Genomic DNA, 19,235 nt, shown 5'->3' with positions numbered 1-19,235 from the left:
CATGAATTTCAATTTATATACCCAGTGGCTGGGCATTTTCGATGGAATGTTCCCAATGCTGGAACTTCTTGACACTTGTGCTTTCAGAGAGCCCATGTTTAAACCTTCAGGCCAATATGTAAATCTGTTTTTGTTCCTCTAAACAGAAGACTTGTGGGTATTTAAAAACAGATAGGCATTAATTAAGTATTTATTCAATGTTACAGATGTTAGAAGTAAGAGACTTTCCCAGGGACAAATAAAGTGAATGAGACAGCAGGGATTGAGGCTGTATTTCCAAGTGCCTGGCCCTGAACAAGTGTCCACCAGGCAAAGCATAATGGAAAGAATTATCTCAAGAACATGTGCATGTGCATAGAGGCATTGAAGTACAGTCCCAAAGTGCTGAGGGCTCTCTTCTCAAAGTGTTGGGATTTCAATTAGCATTTACTTTCTTCTTAAAATCTTTACACAGTTACCATGATTTCACAATTAGTATGTAATTTTAATATATGTTATATAAACACTATATAAAGAAACTATTTTATCATGAAAAAAATAATGCTATTTCAATACAATTCAATATCCTCACAATAAATAGTTTTACTGATTTATAAAAGCTCTTATGGCCACTGTTTAAAGAAAAATTAAAAGCAGGAAATTATTATACGGGCTCTACATAGTCTCCAGCTTGTAAAATATTCTACAGGCATACCTTGTAGATATTGCAGGTTTAGTTCCAGACAATCATAATAAAGTGAATATTGCAGTAGAGTAAATATCCCAATAAAGCAAGTCACATTATTTTTTGGTTTCCCAATGCATACGAAATTTATGTTTACACTATACTGTAGTCTAGTATGTGTGTAATACCATTATGTCTAAAAAGATGTATATATATATATATATATATATATATATACACATTAACTTAAAAATGCTTTATTACTAAAATGTGCTAGCCATCATCTGAGCTTTCAGTAAGTCATAACCTTTCTGCTGGTGGAGGGTCTTGCCTTGATGTTGATGGCTGATGACTGATCAGGGTGGTGGTTGGTGAAGGCTGGGGTGGTATGCCAATTTCTGAAATAGGACAACAATAAAGTTTGCACCATCAATTCATTTTTTTTTTTTGAGGGGTGTACATTTTATTGGAAACCTTGAGTACTCTTCAGATGGAACACAATGTCTTCAATCAAGGATCTCATGTGGCCTACAGAGCAAACTGAAATTTTTTGATTAGGGGCAAAGAGAGGGACAGCATGGAAAATGAGTGCTTAGTGTGTCAAAAGGACCCCCTCACCAATACTCTTCAGTCAGCTTATCAGCTTTTGCCATAGTTTCTTCAGTGGGTACCATCATATAGAAGGCCTGTTCTGGGAGATGGTCATATTCACCTGCCAAAATCTGCTAGAATCCTTTGATGGTCTCCTTTATAGGTACCAGCTTCCCCATATGACATATGAAAACTTCAGCAACCTGGAATGGCTGACACAAGAAACTGTATTTCCCATGCATGGGACACAGTCAACTTGTGTGCATGGAAAATTGTGTACAAGCTCAGAATATTCATTCATATTCAGGATGGCAATGATGTCCTAGAGCAATTTGTAGTCCTGTGAGATCTTTTGAACCCCATGGGCAACATCATATACACATTTCCAACAACATTGGGATCCATGATTCGAGAAGTGGAATCCAGAGGATCTATAGCTGGATAGATGCCCAACTCAGCAATAGCATGGGACAGCACAGTGGTGGTGGGCCAAGACAGTGGCAAGGCAGGGTCAGCCAAGTCATCAGCAGGCACAAAATAGCCTGTACAGAGGTAATCTTCTTGGTGGTGGTGATTCTTTTCTACATGGTACCCATGTCAGTGGCCAGGGTAGACTGACAGCACACAACAGAAGAAATTTTGCCCAGTAAAGCAGACACCTCAGAGCCAGCCTAGGTGAAGCTAAAGGTATTATCAATAAAGAGCAGTACATCGTGACCCTCTTGGTCTCTGAAGTATTCAGCAACAGTCAGTCCATTCAGAGCTGCCCAGGTATGAGCACCACGTGGTTCATTCATTTGACCATGCACCAGAGCTACCCTGGAGGTAGCATCTTTTAAATTGATAATACTAGACTCAATCATTTCCTGGTATAAATCATTGCCTTCACAGGTCCTCTCACCAACACTAGCAAATACAGAGTGACCACCATGGGCTTTGATGACATTAACTACATGATCAATACCATCTAGCCAACTCCAGCACCACCAAAGAGCCCAGTTTTGCCACCCTTAGCATAGGGAGCCAGAAGACCCACCAACTTGATACCAGTATCCAGAATTTCCTGCTTAACACTCATCTTTATGAAATCAGGAGCCTCAGCATGAATAGGTGCAAATTGTTTGCTTTTAATGGGACCTCCCTCATCAACAGGTTCTCCAATGACATTCATGATTCTGCCCAAGACCTCAGAACCAACAGGAATTTTGACTGCACCAGAATCCAGGACTTTCTGGTCTCTAACTAAGCCTTTGGTGCCATCCATGGCAATAGTCCTTACTGTGCTGTCACCCAAATGCTGGGCCACCTCCCAAACCAGCCTGATTTCTCTTCCCTGCACTTCCAGTGCATTTAGGATGAGTGGGAAGGAGATGTTTGGGTGGCATAGTCTCTGGCAGGTGGGAGTACTGCCAGGATGGCCCACAGCAAGACCTGGACTTGGAGTAGCAGTGCTAAGGAGCCAAGCCCCCACAAGCCCCTGGAAGCTAACGTACAAAACCCAACATGGCAGATCCTGGGTGTGGACTCTACCTTTTCTTTTCACAAACAGTCTCTCTGTAGCATGTGATGCTGTTTGATAGCATTTTACCCATAGTAGAACTTCTTTCAAAATTAGAGTCAATCCTTTCAAACCCTGCCACTGCTTTATCAACTAATAAGAATTAGAAAATCTTTTGCTGTCATTTCAACAATATTCATTGCATCTTCACCAAGAATAGTTTCCATCTCAAGCAACCACTGTCTTTGCTTATTCTTAAGAAGTGATTTCTCATACATGAACATTTTATAATGAGATTACAGCAATTCAGTCACATCTTCAGGCTCCATCTCTAATTCTAGTTCTCTTGCTTTCTCCATCACAGTGGACTTATTTTCTCCATGGAAGTCGTGAACTCTTCAGAGTCTTCCGTAAGAGTTAGAACCAAGTTCTTCCAAACCCCTGTTAATGTTGATATTTGGCCTCTTTTCATGAATCATAAGTGTTCTTAAGGGCATCTAGAATGGTGGACCCTTTCCTGAAGGTTTTCAATTTACTTTTCTCTAATTCATCAGAGGAATCACAACCTACGGCAACTATAGCCTTATGAAATGTATTTCTTCAATAATAAGACTAGAAAGTTACTCCTTGATCCATGAGCTACAGAATGGATGTTGTGTTAGTAGGCATGAAAACAACATTAATCTCACTATTCCTCTCCATTAGAACTCTTGGGTGACCATGTACATTGTCAATGAGCAGTAATATTTTGAAAGAAATCCTTTTTGTTTTTAGCAGTAGGTTTCAACAGTGAGCTTAAAATATTCAGTAAAACATGTTGTAAATAGATGTGTTGCCATACAGGCTTTGTTGTGCCATTTCTAGAGCACAGGCAGAGTAGATTTAGCATAATTCTTAGGCCCTAGGATTTTGAGAATGGTAAATGACCACTGGCTGCAACTTAAGTCACCAGCTGCATTAGACCCTAACAGGAGAGCCAGCTTGTCCTTTGAATCTTTGGAGCCAAGCCCTGACTTCTCCTCTCCAGCCGTTAAAGTCCTAGATGGCATCTTTTTCCATATAAGCCTCTCTTGTCTACATTGAAAATCTGTTGTTTATTTCAATGACCTTCATTTATTATCTTTAGGTAGATTTTCTGGATAATTTGCTACCAGCTTCTACAGCACTTGCTGCTTCATCTTGTACTTTTATGTTATGGAGACGGCTTCTTTCCTTAAACCTCATGAACTAACCTCTGCTACTTTCAAACTTCTCTTCTATAGCTTTTTCACCTTTCTCAGACTTCACAGAATTGAAGAAAGCTAGGGCCTTTCTCTGGATTAGACTTTGGCTTAAGGTGATATTGTTGTTGTTTTTATCTTTTATCCAGACCACTCAATTTTCTCCATATCAGCAATGAGGTTGTTTCACTTTCCTATCATTCATGTGTTCACTGAAGTAACACTTTTGATTTCCTTCAATAACTTTTCCTTTGCTTTCACAACTTGGCTAACTCTCTGGTGTAAGACACCTAGCTTTTGGCCTATCTTAGTTTTCAACATGCCTTCCTTACTAAGATTAATTATTTCTAACTTTTAATTTCAAATGAGAGGCATGCAACTCTTCCTTTTATTTTGAACCACTTAGAGGCAATTGTAGGGCTCTTTGGCCTAACTTCAATATTACCATGTTTCAGGAAATAGAGAGTCCTGAGAAAAGGGAGAGAGACAGGGATAGCCAGTCAGTGGAGCAGATGAAACACACAGTACATTTAGTGATTAAGTTCACTGTCTTAACTGGGTGTAGTTTATGACACCTGAAAACAATTGCAATAGAAACATCAAGGATCACTGATTACAAATTACCATAGCAAATATAATAATACTTTAAAAGTTTGAAATATTGTGAGGATTACCAAAATGTGACACAGAGACATGAAGTGAGCAAATGCTGTGGAAAAATGGTGCTGGATAGACTTGCTTGACACAGGGTTGCCACATATCTTCTATTTATCAAAAATGCAATATCTGTGAAACACAATAAAGCAACAGACAATAAAATGAGGTATACCTATATATTTTTTTCAAGAACACACATTTACAAAATTTGCTAATGTTCTAAGCCACAATGAGAGGCTTAAAAAAATGACAATGAATCAATATCACAGAGGTGACATTCTGTGATCCCACTGTGACAGCAAAAATATTGTATCCAAACTCTTTTCATTTGGAAATATCAAAACATATTTCTAAATAACTAATTGGTAATAGAAATTGTAATTGAAATAAACTAAGGATTAGAATTGAAGGAACATGAAAGCTTTATACATTATCACAGAGAAGACCAAACAAAGCTTGACCTGAGGGAAAGTTATACCATCAGTACACACTACATATCAAAAAATAATACATACATTATATATATATATATATATATATATATATGGTATGACTTAAGCAGTTTGCTTACAAAATCAGAAAAAGAGTAAAATCACAAATTTACAAAAATGATTGATTTAAGAAAAATAAGAATTAGAACTTAGAAAAAGCAAAAACCCAAAGACAGAACTGCCAAGAACAAAATCTACAAATTTAAGAATAATGATAAAATAATATATTATTTTGACTAAGAAAGGAAGAAAGCATAGATAAGTAACAATGGAATTGGAAGGAAGAGTATAACTATGTATAGAATGGAAAAAAGAAAATCATATTAAAAAAAATAGTCCAAAGTAGTAAAAAGTTAAGTAAACATGTATTAGAAAAATGTATCTTAAAACATTTTTTTGAAATTGACTTCTAAATATTAAAGAAACAAATTGGCAATTAAAAGTCTAACCACAAAAATATAGTTGTTTTTCAGATAAGTTTTATCAAACTCAAGGATCATACTAAAAAGTAGTATATTTTATGAATGTAGGTATATGTTACAAAGTATAAAGTCATGAATGTCATTAATACAGCTACCTGTAATTATCTTTGCAAGGAAAGAAGCATGAAGAGGTGGAGAATAGAACTTTAGTAGTTTATGTTTAATTGCCTAAAAAGAGAAAATAGACATTTGAAAAAATAAAAAAAATGTTAAATCTATCTTTAATCTGTGTGTTGGGTAAGGAGGGGTTCAGAACAAATTTCTCCAAAATGTGCCACTTAGACTTGTGAGATATTTTGAGGTAAAAGCAATCAAGACCCAGCAAACTCAAGAAAAATTTCATGTTTCCCTAAACTACCTAAGATAATTTAGATAGGGCCCTGGCCTAGAAAGAGAGCTATTACCAAAAGACAACATTTTTATCTGAATGAACTATCTGTATGGCAGGATGAACATCTGATTATCATTTTCTCTTCTTTTTGTCCTATGAATCACCCTCTTCATCTTTGAAACCCCATGCCGTGATCCCATTCCTCTGCTCAAGATGGCATATAAACCTCAATTGACCAGCTTGTCCTTGGGTTTCCAATTCTTATGGGGCCCCCATATGTTACACATTTTTTTTCTCCTGCTCATCTGTTTTATGTTAATGTGATTATTAATAGACCAAGGAACTTAGAAAGAAGGGAATTCTTTTTCTCCTTAAGAGGTACATAAATATATGTTTTGTTTTTCTGCAATTTGTATATTTCAAATTTTATTTAAAAGATAAATATGAAAAGTAGAGTGTGGATAGTAATATATAAACATAAGCCAATGAAGTGCTTACAAAAATATGTTAAGCAAGGTGGGGAAGTAGTAGTGTCACAGATTGAAAGCACTATTTTTCTTCTTTATATGGTTGATGAACAGCTTGAACAAAAGTACATTTTGCTAAGAATTTCTTATCATTAGGCAATCAGGCAAAGGACAAGGAGAGTTTTTGTTGAACTCTGGTCATTTTTCAGGCATTCCATTTTCCATGAACGTGACATATATGACCTAATTAATCTTCACCCCGATTCCATAGAGAAGTAACTTACCCAACATGTAGGGAATATATGGCTCAAGGAAAGGTAAATAATCTGCCTAATTTCAATTTTGAGTAATTGGTGGAAAAGGGATTTGAACCCACATCAGTTTGACTCCAAAATGTATGTCCTTTTCATTATAGCTTAGTAATAACCTGATGATGATGATGATGACAGTAGCTACTATGACACTGTGTTTAGACACTGAATAAAGTGCTTACATATGTGGTATCTCAATTAATTCTCAGAAGAGCTGTTCATTGTATTCTCTCATTTTACAGTAAGGAATTTGAGGTTTAGAAACTGTTTTTTTTTTAATTTTTATTTATTTATTCACGAGAGACAGAGAGAGAGAGAGGTAGAGGGAGAAGCAGGCTCCCAAGGAGCAGGGAGCCCGATGCGGGACTCGATCCCAGGACCCCGGGATCATGACCTGAGCCGAAGGCAGACGCCCAACCATCTGAGCCACCCAGGCACCCCAGAATTTGAGGTTTAGAGAGATCAAATAAAGCATCCAGTGTGTCACTGCCAGTGTGCTCCAGAACCACAAATACAGCCTAGTTTGAAGTCAAGGACTGTGACATTAAATACTAGATTGACTCTCATAAAGTTAAGTTATAATCTGGTTTTAGGTGAGACAGAGCCAGATTTAATTTATCTGCCATACACAAGACAGTATTTAGGAGAAGTCCTCTTTGAGACTTCCACTGACAAGGTCAAAAAGTCTAATGCTTTCTCTACTCTAAGAGAAGACACCATGGTCAAGACATCCAGTGCATGGAAATGCTGTACTTGATCTGCAAGTACACATGAATCGTGGTAAGCAGAGTATTTCACATAAGCCATTTAACTTTTTTCTGACTGTCCTTTACCTCAAGCCTTAACACCAGACTCTGATTTTTAGTTGGCAGAAACAGTGGCATCTTTAAGGGATATTATGTTTTATGTGTTCACACAGATCTATCTTGGTGTCAGATGGAATGGACACCAGATCATTCTGGTGTCCATCACCTGGGCTCCTTCCTGATTCAGAGTACAGGGAATCTCTTACAGAAGGAACTCAACCTCTCTGAATACCAGTTTCCTCATCATTAACATGGAGGTAAGTAAGGCCATGAGGTATATGAAAAGTCTATTGCAAACTGCAAATTATCATTTTAACATTGTTTATTATAAGTTTAGGGGACAATGCTTTATTTTTATCTACTTTTCTTCCTTCAAGGAGAACTATGGTTCCTCTTCTGCCTTCCCTTCTTCCCTGACCAGTGAAATTCTTATTTTTACATAAAAAGGGGAGAAAGAACAGAATTGATCAGATCTGTTCAGCACCTCTGCCTTTGTTTCCATATTCTATTTCATTAGCCATCAGAAAATCCAATTTCAAAATTTCCACTTTTAGAGATATTTAATGAGATTGGGATTGCAGAACTGGAGAACAAGTTAGAAGTCATAACTGGGGAATATTTACTTACAGAAAGTGGATGAAACAGAGAGGCTTGGGAGAGAGGATATAAGAGGAAAGAGAAGAGGGGGAGCAGACAAGGTGAGCAGATGGGAAGGGAGGGGAGCGGAGAGGAAACAATCAAGAAAAAGACATACAACACTGGGTATCCCACATATATAATTACATGGTTTTAGAAAGCAGACAAATTAAGAAGGTGGCAGAATAGAAGCAATCAGAAAGTTAAAAAGATAGTAAAAAGAGGATAATTGTGTCAATAATATAGTATCAGTATAATGTGATATCAATAGCTACAAATTACTGAGGGTCTAATATGGACTGTGTTACTTGTTGCACATATTTAATTGTCAAAAGAACCTCTACTGCCATTTAATCAGAGATTAGTAGATTGGTACTGATTTACTCAATTACGTCTAGAGCAATAGGGTCACATATCACAAACCTAACCATGCATATGTTGAGACATCACAGGGAAGAGACAGCAGACTATATACTTCAAAAGAAGAAATAGGCACTAAAACAAAGAACTGGATCAAATTTTTAAAAATTTAGCTTATTTTTGTGGTAATTATATGGGTTGATGGAGGTGAAATATAACCACAGATTCTACAGTTGTTTATAAATGTTCATAAATGAACACTGACATAGCTGTCAGAGGAATTTGTAATAGTGATCTATCATTTAAGGTCCTGCTGACCCTTGCAGGCATGTAATCAACTCTCAAAGTCTCAACATCCATCTCCTCTCTCTCTCTCTCTTTGTGTCTCCCACCCCCCTCCTTCTTGTTTAACACCATTCTGAAATAGTTATAAATAGCTATTGTCAGCAACACATTTTTTTTAAATCTACCAATTCTTAAACCAGGTCCAGTAGAATAGATATTTTCATAAGCAGACAGGCACTGACCATGCTAGTTTTCTTTTCCCAATTTTTACTAATCAGATGACCATAAAATCATCCCCCTTAACTATTTTCCCCTTCCCCAAGTGGCTTCAGGCTATTAAACCTTCTCATAACAGGAGTAGTGTCTCTCTCTCTCTCTCTCACACACACACAGACATACACATACACAAGCTAAATGTATTCAATATGGATTGAATATAGTAGTCCTTAAACTTTTTGTGGTTCTGATCTTTGGTTGTAGTGGCTAATGCAAACAGATTCAACAACATATGATGAAAACTTAAGTGGCTAAAATTCCCTTGAAACAATGCAGAGGAAAGATTTTTAAAACTTGAGGAAACAGAAATGCTTGATGGATTTATTATTTGTTTGAAAAAAATTCAAACCCAAGCAAAAAAATTCAAACCCAAGATTAAGCAGAAAAGGAAAGCTAATCCCAGTGCTTAGAGCAGAGCTGACTTGAGATTTCTTCCTTGGGCATATTGGTCAGGATCATAAACCCAAAGAAAGTTCATGAAGGAGAAGAACATGCTTGCATGCTCTTCTACCATCAACTCTTTATAAAGCTCCAATCACTTCAAGCAAGGTTTCCAGACTAGGAAACCAAATATTACTCTCAAGCTTATCTCAATGCCAGCATTTGGGATTTAAAGGAATCCAAAAGGGAAAGAGTAAAGAAAGAAAAATTAATTGTATTCCTGTAAAGAAAATGAACAGTCCCATACTTCTCCAAGCTTTTTGTTTTATCCTCTCGGTCTGTGATCATTAAGTCCTTTGGGAGGGCAAACCCTGTGGTTATGGCACCTTAAATTATCCTGGCATTTGGCCAATAAAGATTTGTAATTCTAATCTATAAAGTTAAAAAGTAGTGATGGGATGAGACTGAAAGAAAATGCTTCCTCTCCTTTAGATTCTTAACTAGATCTTGTACAGTTAAAGAGAAAAGACTTTCTAACAGACATTTTAATAAATTGTTACAATCTGCAATTTCTCTGAATGCTCCCACTCTTCTAAGAACCTTGCGCTATTATGTCCCTGTTGCTAAAACTTTCAGCTATAGGTACATTTCCACTTCTCAGAACACTCTATCTCTCCTTGTCAGCCAGCTAGATACTCTAAATGAATTATAAATGTTAAAGATGGTTTTGTCTTTTTTCTCCTTTAGCCTGAGAACAAGAAGTGAAATAGGTAGAATTATGACTCCTTTCTGTTAATTTCTTTTTTAACAGTTGCCTGTGAAGATCTTCCAGTGCCTCTGATAAGCTCTCAACAGAAGTGGGATTAGATGTCAAAGTTGAAGTTTCCAGGAGAACCTCTGAGAGCTGAAGTATGTCAGGTAAAGATGGTTTATAGCTGTTGCGTCTCAAGAGGGTGCTCTTGGTCTTATGCCCAGAGTACAATAAAAAGTAATGGGTTCTAGCTGAAAGCTTCACGGTTGGTGATGTTATAGGCTGAAAGCAGTTTGAAATTCAAAAGTTCAATCTTAGCCTGGGTCAGTCTCTTCTGAATGTTTAATATATGGCCAAGCAGATTTTATATTTTTAAATAACTAATATAAATGAGAATATTTGGGAGCTGGAATAGCACAGATGTGTGTGTATATGTGTGTCTATGTGTGTGTGTTGGCTTAAGCAGTTGGGAGTGAGGTAGGGACAGAAAGCAGCTGTAACATGAAGAGTATAAGTTGAAACCTTGGAAGATCTGAACAAGTGAATGTGTGAGCAGCCTCAGGTGTCTGGTAGTTTTATGAGTTGGAAACCAGGAATGGTTCCTTTACTGTAGTCTAGTTAATTTCTATGAGTGACAAAGAATAGAAGCTTTAGGGCACAGAGCTGAGAGAGAGCTCCTTGACACTGGTTGTTGCAAGTCTAGCAAAACATAAACATTAAGTGCTGTTAATCAGAGACTCAGAAATCAAATGAAGTGAATTATTGCTGTGATTGCAATGCAAACTCCACCGTCAGTACTAGAGTAACTGCTCTGGAGTGGTACAAGTATGGGAGTCTAAGGAGATGTACTCAGGGAAGGAAAGAAAAAATTAGAAGACTGATGGCTGTTTGCATGTAGGCAACATTGCTTCCCATTCAGAGCCTCACAGCCCTCAGTGCTGACTCTGGCTGCATGGGGCTGATGGAAACTTGGAAAATCTTGTGGCAGTTGATGTTTGCTTATTCTTTCACATATCAACTTTTAAAACTCCATTAGACCATAATGAAGGAAAATCAGAAATTGACCTAAGTGGAATGAACTTTCTTCTTATTCTCTCTTCCTCTCTCTCCTTCTCAAAATTTTATTGAAATTTATTTATTTATTTATTTATTTATTTTAAAGATTTTATTTATTTATTTGAGAGAGAGAATGAGAGAGAGAGAGAGCATGAGGGGGGGAGGATCAGAGGGAGAAGCAGACTCCCCGCCGAGCAGGGAGCCCGATGCGGGACTCGATCCCGGGAATCCAGGATCATGACCTGAGCCGAAGGCAGTCGCTTAACCAACTGAGCCACCCAGGCGCCCCAAATTTAACTGTGACAGCAATGTGGATTTTATTTTGTTTTGTTTTGTTTTGTTTTATTTTAAAGCATGAATGGACATGATTTCTCTAAGCTTTCTCCAAGAGAAAGTTGGGCACAGGTATTTAGGGTGACATCAAATAAAATGTGTGGGCTGTTGAGGATCTGTAAGACTTTGAAGATATACATATAGATATGTGGAAATATAGTTTCAAGAAACTCTACATTACCTAGTCTTATTTCCCATGGTCAAAAATTAGAGTTCCCTTTAGATAGATGTTTGCTTTCCTCTTCTTTGGCACTCATTTTAAAAGCAACATAGTATAGGTTGAAAATCTCAGGATTTTAGACAGAAGACATTGGTTCTATTTCCAGTTTTTGACTTTGTGACCTTGGATTAATCATTTAATTTTTTTTGTTGTTTGTTTTTTTTTTCTTTTGTCTAAACTGAGTATCAAGATATTTATAAGATTTAAATAAGGTAATGTGAAGGTAATTGTAAGGAGTAATATAGCCAGTGTAGATAGCATTCTGTACAGCAAAAATTACTTAACATTGCACTACAAAATAAGACCAACTTATAAGTAATATGTATTTAACAAACATTAATATAAGCAGTAACTAAAGAATGCATAAGATTCACATTTTTAAATTACACATAAATAAGAAAATATTTACATAAAAATCCTTATATTAATCCATCTGTCAGGAATCTTACTATTAGCAGCTAGAAGTGCCTCTGAGGGCTTAGGGCAGAGCATGAATTTATTGAATGGATACTGGTTGGATCCCACAATCACTGAGAGGTCTTATAACCATGATCAGAGGCTACTGGACCAGAAACCAAGCCCAAACAAGCTGTAGAACCAGTGTAGTAGGAATACCACTACAGGGTACTCTAATGCTTCAGCCTGCACAGCTGTCATCAGTGACCACCTTGACTGTCCCTGCTCCTCCAGGAACTTCGCTTTTCTATAACTACAAAATCAAGAAAAAGGATTATCCTGATTCCTGCCGGTATTCTTATTAGTTCCCAATTCATTATCAAGGGTTGATCTATCTGGTTTGAGGAGCCTACCTGCCTGATTCCTAGCTGCAAGAGAGTTTGAAAAAGTATCTGCTATATTCAGCACCAAAAATAGGTAATGCAGGGGCGCCTGGGTGGCTTAGTCGTTGGGCGTCTGCCTTCGGCTCAGGTCATGGTCCCAGGGTCCTGGGATCGAGCCCCGCATCGGGCTCCCTGCCCGGCGCGAAGCTTGCTTCTCCCTCTCCTACTCCTCCTTACTTGTGTTCCCTCTCTCGCTGTGTCTCTCACTCCCTCTGTCAAATAAATAAATAAAAAAAATCTTTAAAAAAATAGTGCAATCTGTCATCGATCAAGACTCATAAAATCAAGAATACATGGACTATAAAAGGAGGTTTCAATGGTTACAGGCAAAATAAAGGGGGAGGCAAAGTTTATTATATTAACAACTTAATACATGTGATGGTATCTGCTCTAGTCTAATCTGTTCCTCTTATTTTTTTAAGATCTGACTCTCATTTGTGTGCACTAGTTAAAATTTGTGAAAATGGTCTATACTATGGTATCTTTTGTGTTATTTCAGTATTAATTAGTAACTACAGAATGTTTGTCCAGTCCCATATAATTATTTCAAATTTTAAGTACAACTCTCAACTATTAAAACTATTGAGTTTGGCTCACTTTGATAAGCTCTGTAAAATGATGGTTGCGTAATTTGAATTTCAACCAAGAAATAACAATGTTTCAACTTCACTGACTTTTCAATATTTCTCTTAAATGTTGCTAAAATACATATTCATAGGTCCACTCAGAAAATTCTGATTATAAAAGAATCTCAAGCTGATTTTGATGCAGTTGAATATGTTCAGTAATTTGAAGAACACTACTCAATATTGAGTGTTCTCTATCCTGTGTATGTATGGATCTCTGCAATTGAGAAGAAATTTTTATTTCTTGATCAGATCAAAGTTGCAAATGTATTTTTCAATGAGTGAAGAAATGTAAATCCTTCTGGTTTCTGGTTATCACCAGATTCAGGTAAGTCATAAGCTTCTGGTTTTTATGTTGAAGTGGGAAGAATTTGGTGATGTTATACAAAAAACAGAATTTATGTTTATCAAATTTGTATATGGAATTGTATACAGATATTTTAAATAAAAACAGATTAGTCCATTTTTATATAAAGCATGACATTAATATCGTCTACTCTTGTACTTCAGTTATATACCAAAGAAATCTTGCATATTTTTCCTCACCCTGTCTTAACAACAGTGCTATTATATTTAAGCATGAAAGAAACTCAGAATAATATCAAGGTGGTGAGATTTCAAAGATCCCAACAAATATTTTCATTTTGAATCTTGATATATGTTTCTATATTCTAATACCTGTTTTTATTGCCTCTTATAGAAAGCCATGAAATTGAAATAAGCCATTAATAGGAAAGAATAGCAAGAATCCAGTGATATATTCCTCTATTCTACTTAATAAAATTCTCTAGCTATTTATTGTTTCTAAAACATTTTTTCAGCGTACGCCTTTAAAAAGATGATTTTTAAAGGTTTTTGAAAGCTTAAAATGTGAATTCTTACACCACTCTGAGTCTCTCAAGTCACTGACAGTATGTTAGAAATACCACCAGAATTTATCTGAAATGTCTGGCACTTCCACCTTAGTGACCAGAGTTAATACAAAATGTTAGTGTAAATGGAAAAATTTGGGCGGCCTGCTTATCAGATGATAAGACTTAGAAAACAGAAACTAGGTACAAAGACTCATTGGACAGGTAGAAATTTTATTTGGAATTCTTATTTAAAATGTAGTCATTTATTTCTTAATATCTTAATACTTCAACATTTTTTTGTCTCTAACGTTCTTAAACTCCTAGCAAAGGTGCTAGATTACTCAAGTAAAACAACAACAACAAAGAATCCTTCTGTTTTAATCAGTCTTGCTTGTTCTGTAGCTCCTATCTTGCTATAAGATAAATTATTTTACACTTTGAAGCAGTACTTTACTTCAAACAAATGGATGGTCTTTCCTTTGGTACCACAACAGAACACAGCTCTGTCCCTGGGACCGACAGAGTAGAAAACAATAGAAAAAAGGACATTACAATTCTGACAGTGAACACAGGACCTTTATTAGGTGAAGGGAAAATAAAAATTTGTAAAGTCAAACATATAGCTTCATGATTGTTTTTAAATTTGCTAGTGCTAAGAAGTTAAATATCCAGCTATTTGTATTTCATTGTATCTTGTTCTGTTATTTCTTTCTCCAGTTCAACTCAGATTCATAGGGCATGCAGCCTCAAAGAAAATAGAAATCCAGGACTGTGGAGTTAATGCTTAACAGATGTGGAAGTTACACAGTTGTTCTACTGATCTGCCAGGTAGAGTATGGAAAGAATTTGAAACAACTCCAGCAAATAAGTGCTCAGGCTGTCTTTCCAGCACCAAATAGAGAAGTTACATTTGCATGACTCATTACAAGAGTTAAAACCATCAAACTATATAGATTCAGCCCTACAGAAGATTTGTGTTTTGTTTTGTTTGTGTGTGGTTGTAATAGTATGATTTATAAGAAATATATACTTGGTCATTCAGATGACCAAAATATATTTTTCATATTTATTTGGTCTGTATTCACAGGTCCTGGCTTACAGCTCCCAAAACTCTGGGAATTTCCCAAGTAATAAGAGCAATGGGATCATCTTTTGTCTTAATATTTGGTCTCTTGTTCTCAGTTTCTGAAAATGCTTTAGAGCCATAAAGGTGAAATGGGTGTCTTGTTATTCATAACAAGCCCCTTTCTACCACAATGGATTTACCTAACGAGTTGACTTTTGGAAAGCACCTGAGGATGAGGGCTGGTTGCCAGGGGAACCCAATATGAATAGAGGGTTGGCACTTTCATTCCCATCCCCTGATTTCCGGGGAGGGTAGAGGGGTTTGAGGTTGATTCAATTACCAATGGTCAATTATTTAATAAATTGTGCCTATGTTATAAAGCCTCCACATACACCCAAAACAACAGGGTTTGGAGAGCTTCTGGGTTATGGACATATGGAGATATGGAGAGAATGATTCACTCAGAAAGGACAGGGAAACTTCAGTCCCTCTCCCTATATCTTGTCCTTTGTGTGTCCTCCATCTGGCTATTCCTGAATTTTATCCTTTCATAATAAAATGGTAATCTAGTGAGTAAACTGGTTTCCTGAATTCCATGAGCCATTCCAGCAAATTAATCAAACCCAAGGAGGGGTTGTTAGAAAATCTGACTGATAGCCAGTTGGTCAGAAGCACAATGATAACCTAAACTTGTAAATGTCATCTGAAGCAGGGGCAGTCTTCTAGAACTAAGCCCTTAACTTGTGAGAGCTGATGCTGTCTCTAGGTAGATAGTGTTAGAATTTAGTTGAATTGTTGACACTCAGCTGGTGTTAGAGCATTTCTTGGTGGCTTGGGGGTTGAACCCTCATATCTTGGAAATTGGGTTTCATGATATTCTCTCTCTCTCTCTCTCTCTCTCTCTCTCTCTATATATATATATATATATATATATAAATCTTTTTTTACTAGATTTTATCTTCTCTGTCAAGTTTAATCTAGCCTTGGTTATATATTTACCTGAATTCCTACATTTAGAGGGTTTTCAGAATATTTCATTGGATTTCCTTATTTTACATTTACTTGGTCAACAATACTATAACTTAATAAAAATAAAAGTTTGTTTCACTTTTGCCCTTATGCTGGAAATAGCATATGCAACTCTTTCAGTATTTAAATGTTGAATATTTATTTTATGCCATCCTGTTGCCCAATAAGATAATATTTTTGTTTGTTTTTTTTGTTTATTTCTTTGTTTTTACATCTGTGATCTGACTTATTTAAAGAGCCTAGAAAACATAGACTGGAATACAAAAAAAATTATTATGTTACCAATGTCTACTGTCTACTCCATGTCTACTCCTACATTTCTAGGTTATTTAAATTCAAATTACATTTCTTTATTGGTAAAGTTGGTTCATTTTAGAAAATTAAAGCTTTTGAAACATACTTATAAAAACAATAGAAGGAAGAAAGAACAAAAGGAAGGAAGAGAAGGAAAAAGTAAGAAAGACCAAGGACAAAAAAAAAAACAAACAGCAGAGCTTATGATAATGATTTTAGAATTAATGGATAGGAATTAACAAAACAAAACAAAACAAACAAAAAAACCTCCTATGGTTAATATGTTAAGGGCCCATGGAAAAAGTAAACAACATCTAAGAACACATGGGTAATGTAAGCAAAGAGAAAATTTAAGAAAGGATCAAAAGAAAATACTAAAAATAAAATATACTAAAATAGAAATAAAAAAATGCCCCAATAGGCTAATCAATAGTGTGGAAATGGCTAAGGAAAGAACCAGTGCCTTGCAGATAAGTCAATATAAGCTTCCTAAGCTGAAACGCAGAGAGAAAAAGAATGGCAAACATACAACACAATACCAAAAAACCTTAGGATAATTAAAAAGGTGTAAGATGCATGCAATTGGAATACCAGAAAAAGGAAAAAGAGAAAACATAGCAGAAGAAGTATTTGAAGTAATAATTAGTGAAGATTTTTCAAAATAGATGACATACACAAAACCACATATCCAAAAAGCTTAGGAAACACAAAGAAGGATAAATACTAAAAAAAAAAAAAAAAAAAAAATACACCTAGGATTAGCCATAGCAACTTCTTACTAGATAGGATTCTGGAGGCAAGGGAAACAAAAGCAAAAATAAACTATTGGGACTTAGTCAAGATAAAAAGCTTCTGTGCAATGAAGGAAACAATTATCAAAACTAAAAGGCAACCTTTGGAATGGGAGAAGACATTTGCAAATGACATATCTGATAAAAGGTTAGTATCCAAAATCTTAAAGAACTCAACACCCAAAAAACAAATAATCCAGTTAAGAAATGGGCAGAAGACACAAAAAGACATTTTTCCAAAGAAGACATCCAGATGACTAACAGACACATGAAAAAATGCTCAACATCACTCATCATCAGGGAAATACAAATCAAAACCACAATGAGATACCACCTTACACCTGTCAGAATGGCAAAATTAATAACACAGGAAACAACAGGTGTTGGCAAGGATGCAGAGAAAAAGGAACCCTCTTACACTGTTGTTGGGAATGCAAACTGGTGCAACTACTCTGGAAAACAGTATGGAGGTTCTTCAGAAATTTAAACTAGAACTACCCTATGATCCAGCAATTGTACTACTAGGTATTTATTATCCAAAGGATACAAAAATATAGATTTGAAAGGACATGCACCCCGATGTTTATAGCAGCACTATCAACAATAGCTAAATTATGGGAAGAGTCCAAATATTCATTGACTGAAGAATGGATAAAGAAAATGTGATTTTATATATATATATATATGCCATTTATATATATGTAATATGCCATTATATATATAATGGCATATTACTCAGCCATCAAAAAGAATGAAATCTTGCCATTTGCAATGATGTGTGTGGATGGAGCTAGAGGGTATTGTGCTAAGCAAAATCAGTCAGAGAAAGATAAATATCATATGATTTCACTCATATGTGGAATTTAAAAAATGAAAGAGATGAACATAAGGGGAGAAAAGAGAGAAGCAAACCATGAAACAGACTCTTAACTTTAGAGAAAAAACTGAGGGGTGCTGGAGGGGAGGTGGGTGGGGGATGGGCTAAATGGGTGATGGGTATATAAAATACACCCGGGCATATCATATTCAAAGTACAGTAAGGCAAAACAAAACAAAACAAACACAAAACTAAAACAAAAATACATTGGGAAGAAGGACAAGATAAAAATACCTTGTACTAAAGGAACAAAAGTAATAATTAAAACTGACTTCTCATCAAAAATCATGCAAGCTAGAAAAGAGATATTTGAAGCATTTAATTAAAAACAACAAAATAAAACAGCAATCTAGAATTCTTCATTGAACAAGATTATCCTTCCAAATGAAAGGGAAATAAATCCTTCTCACAAAAAGAAAAAGAGAGGGAGGGGGAGGGGTGAGAGAGATCAAGAGAAAGGATTCTTAGAAGAAATGTTTGAAAGAAAGAAAGAAAATTATACAGGTCAGAAACCTGGATCTACATGAAGCATTAAGAAGGAGTAAATAAAGGTACAATGAATTGTATTTTTCTTTGTCTTAATTGATCTCAAAGTTAACTCTGTTTAAGCAAATAACATTAACTATGCAATGGGTGATTGAGTGATTATAGCATATAGACAAGTGATGTAAATGACAGTAATGTCCTAAAGAATAGGAGGAAGGAATTGGGAATATGTTATAAGGTACCTGCACTAAAGGAGGGCATCGCGTAATGATAAAGGAATCAATTCTCCACGAATGTATAATTATTAACATGTATGTACCTAACAAGAGAGCTCAAAATGTACCAGGTAAAACTTGATAGGATTGTGAGAATAGACAAACCCACTATTATCAGTAAGGATATAGCTAACCTGAAGAGAATTATCAATCAACATTAATATAATTGATATTTATAGAATATTCTATCCTAAAAGGGCCGAATACTTTCTCAAGTTTACATGAGGTAATCATCGAGATAAACCAAATTTTAGTCAGTCATAGAAAAACAATTATCATATG

The 19,235-nt window shown here is 35.8% G+C and overlaps 1 pseudogene; it reads right to left on the bottom strand.

Annotated features, from left to right (window-relative positions):
- Positions 1 to 1,278: 1,278 nt before the first annotated feature.
- Positions 1,279 to 18,939, bottom strand: LOC113915903 (annotated as a pseudogene).
- Positions 18,940 to 19,235: the final 296 nt, after the last annotated feature.

This window comes from Zalophus californianus, chromosome 1, assembly GCF_009762305.2.
Source record: "Zalophus californianus isolate mZalCal1 chromosome 1, mZalCal1.pri.v2, whole genome shotgun sequence".
Lineage (NCBI taxonomy): Eukaryota > Metazoa > Chordata > Mammalia > Carnivora > Otariidae > Zalophus > Zalophus californianus.
The sequence above is the reverse complement of the archived record's forward strand: the minus strand, read 5'-3'. Positions and strand labels throughout refer to the sequence as shown.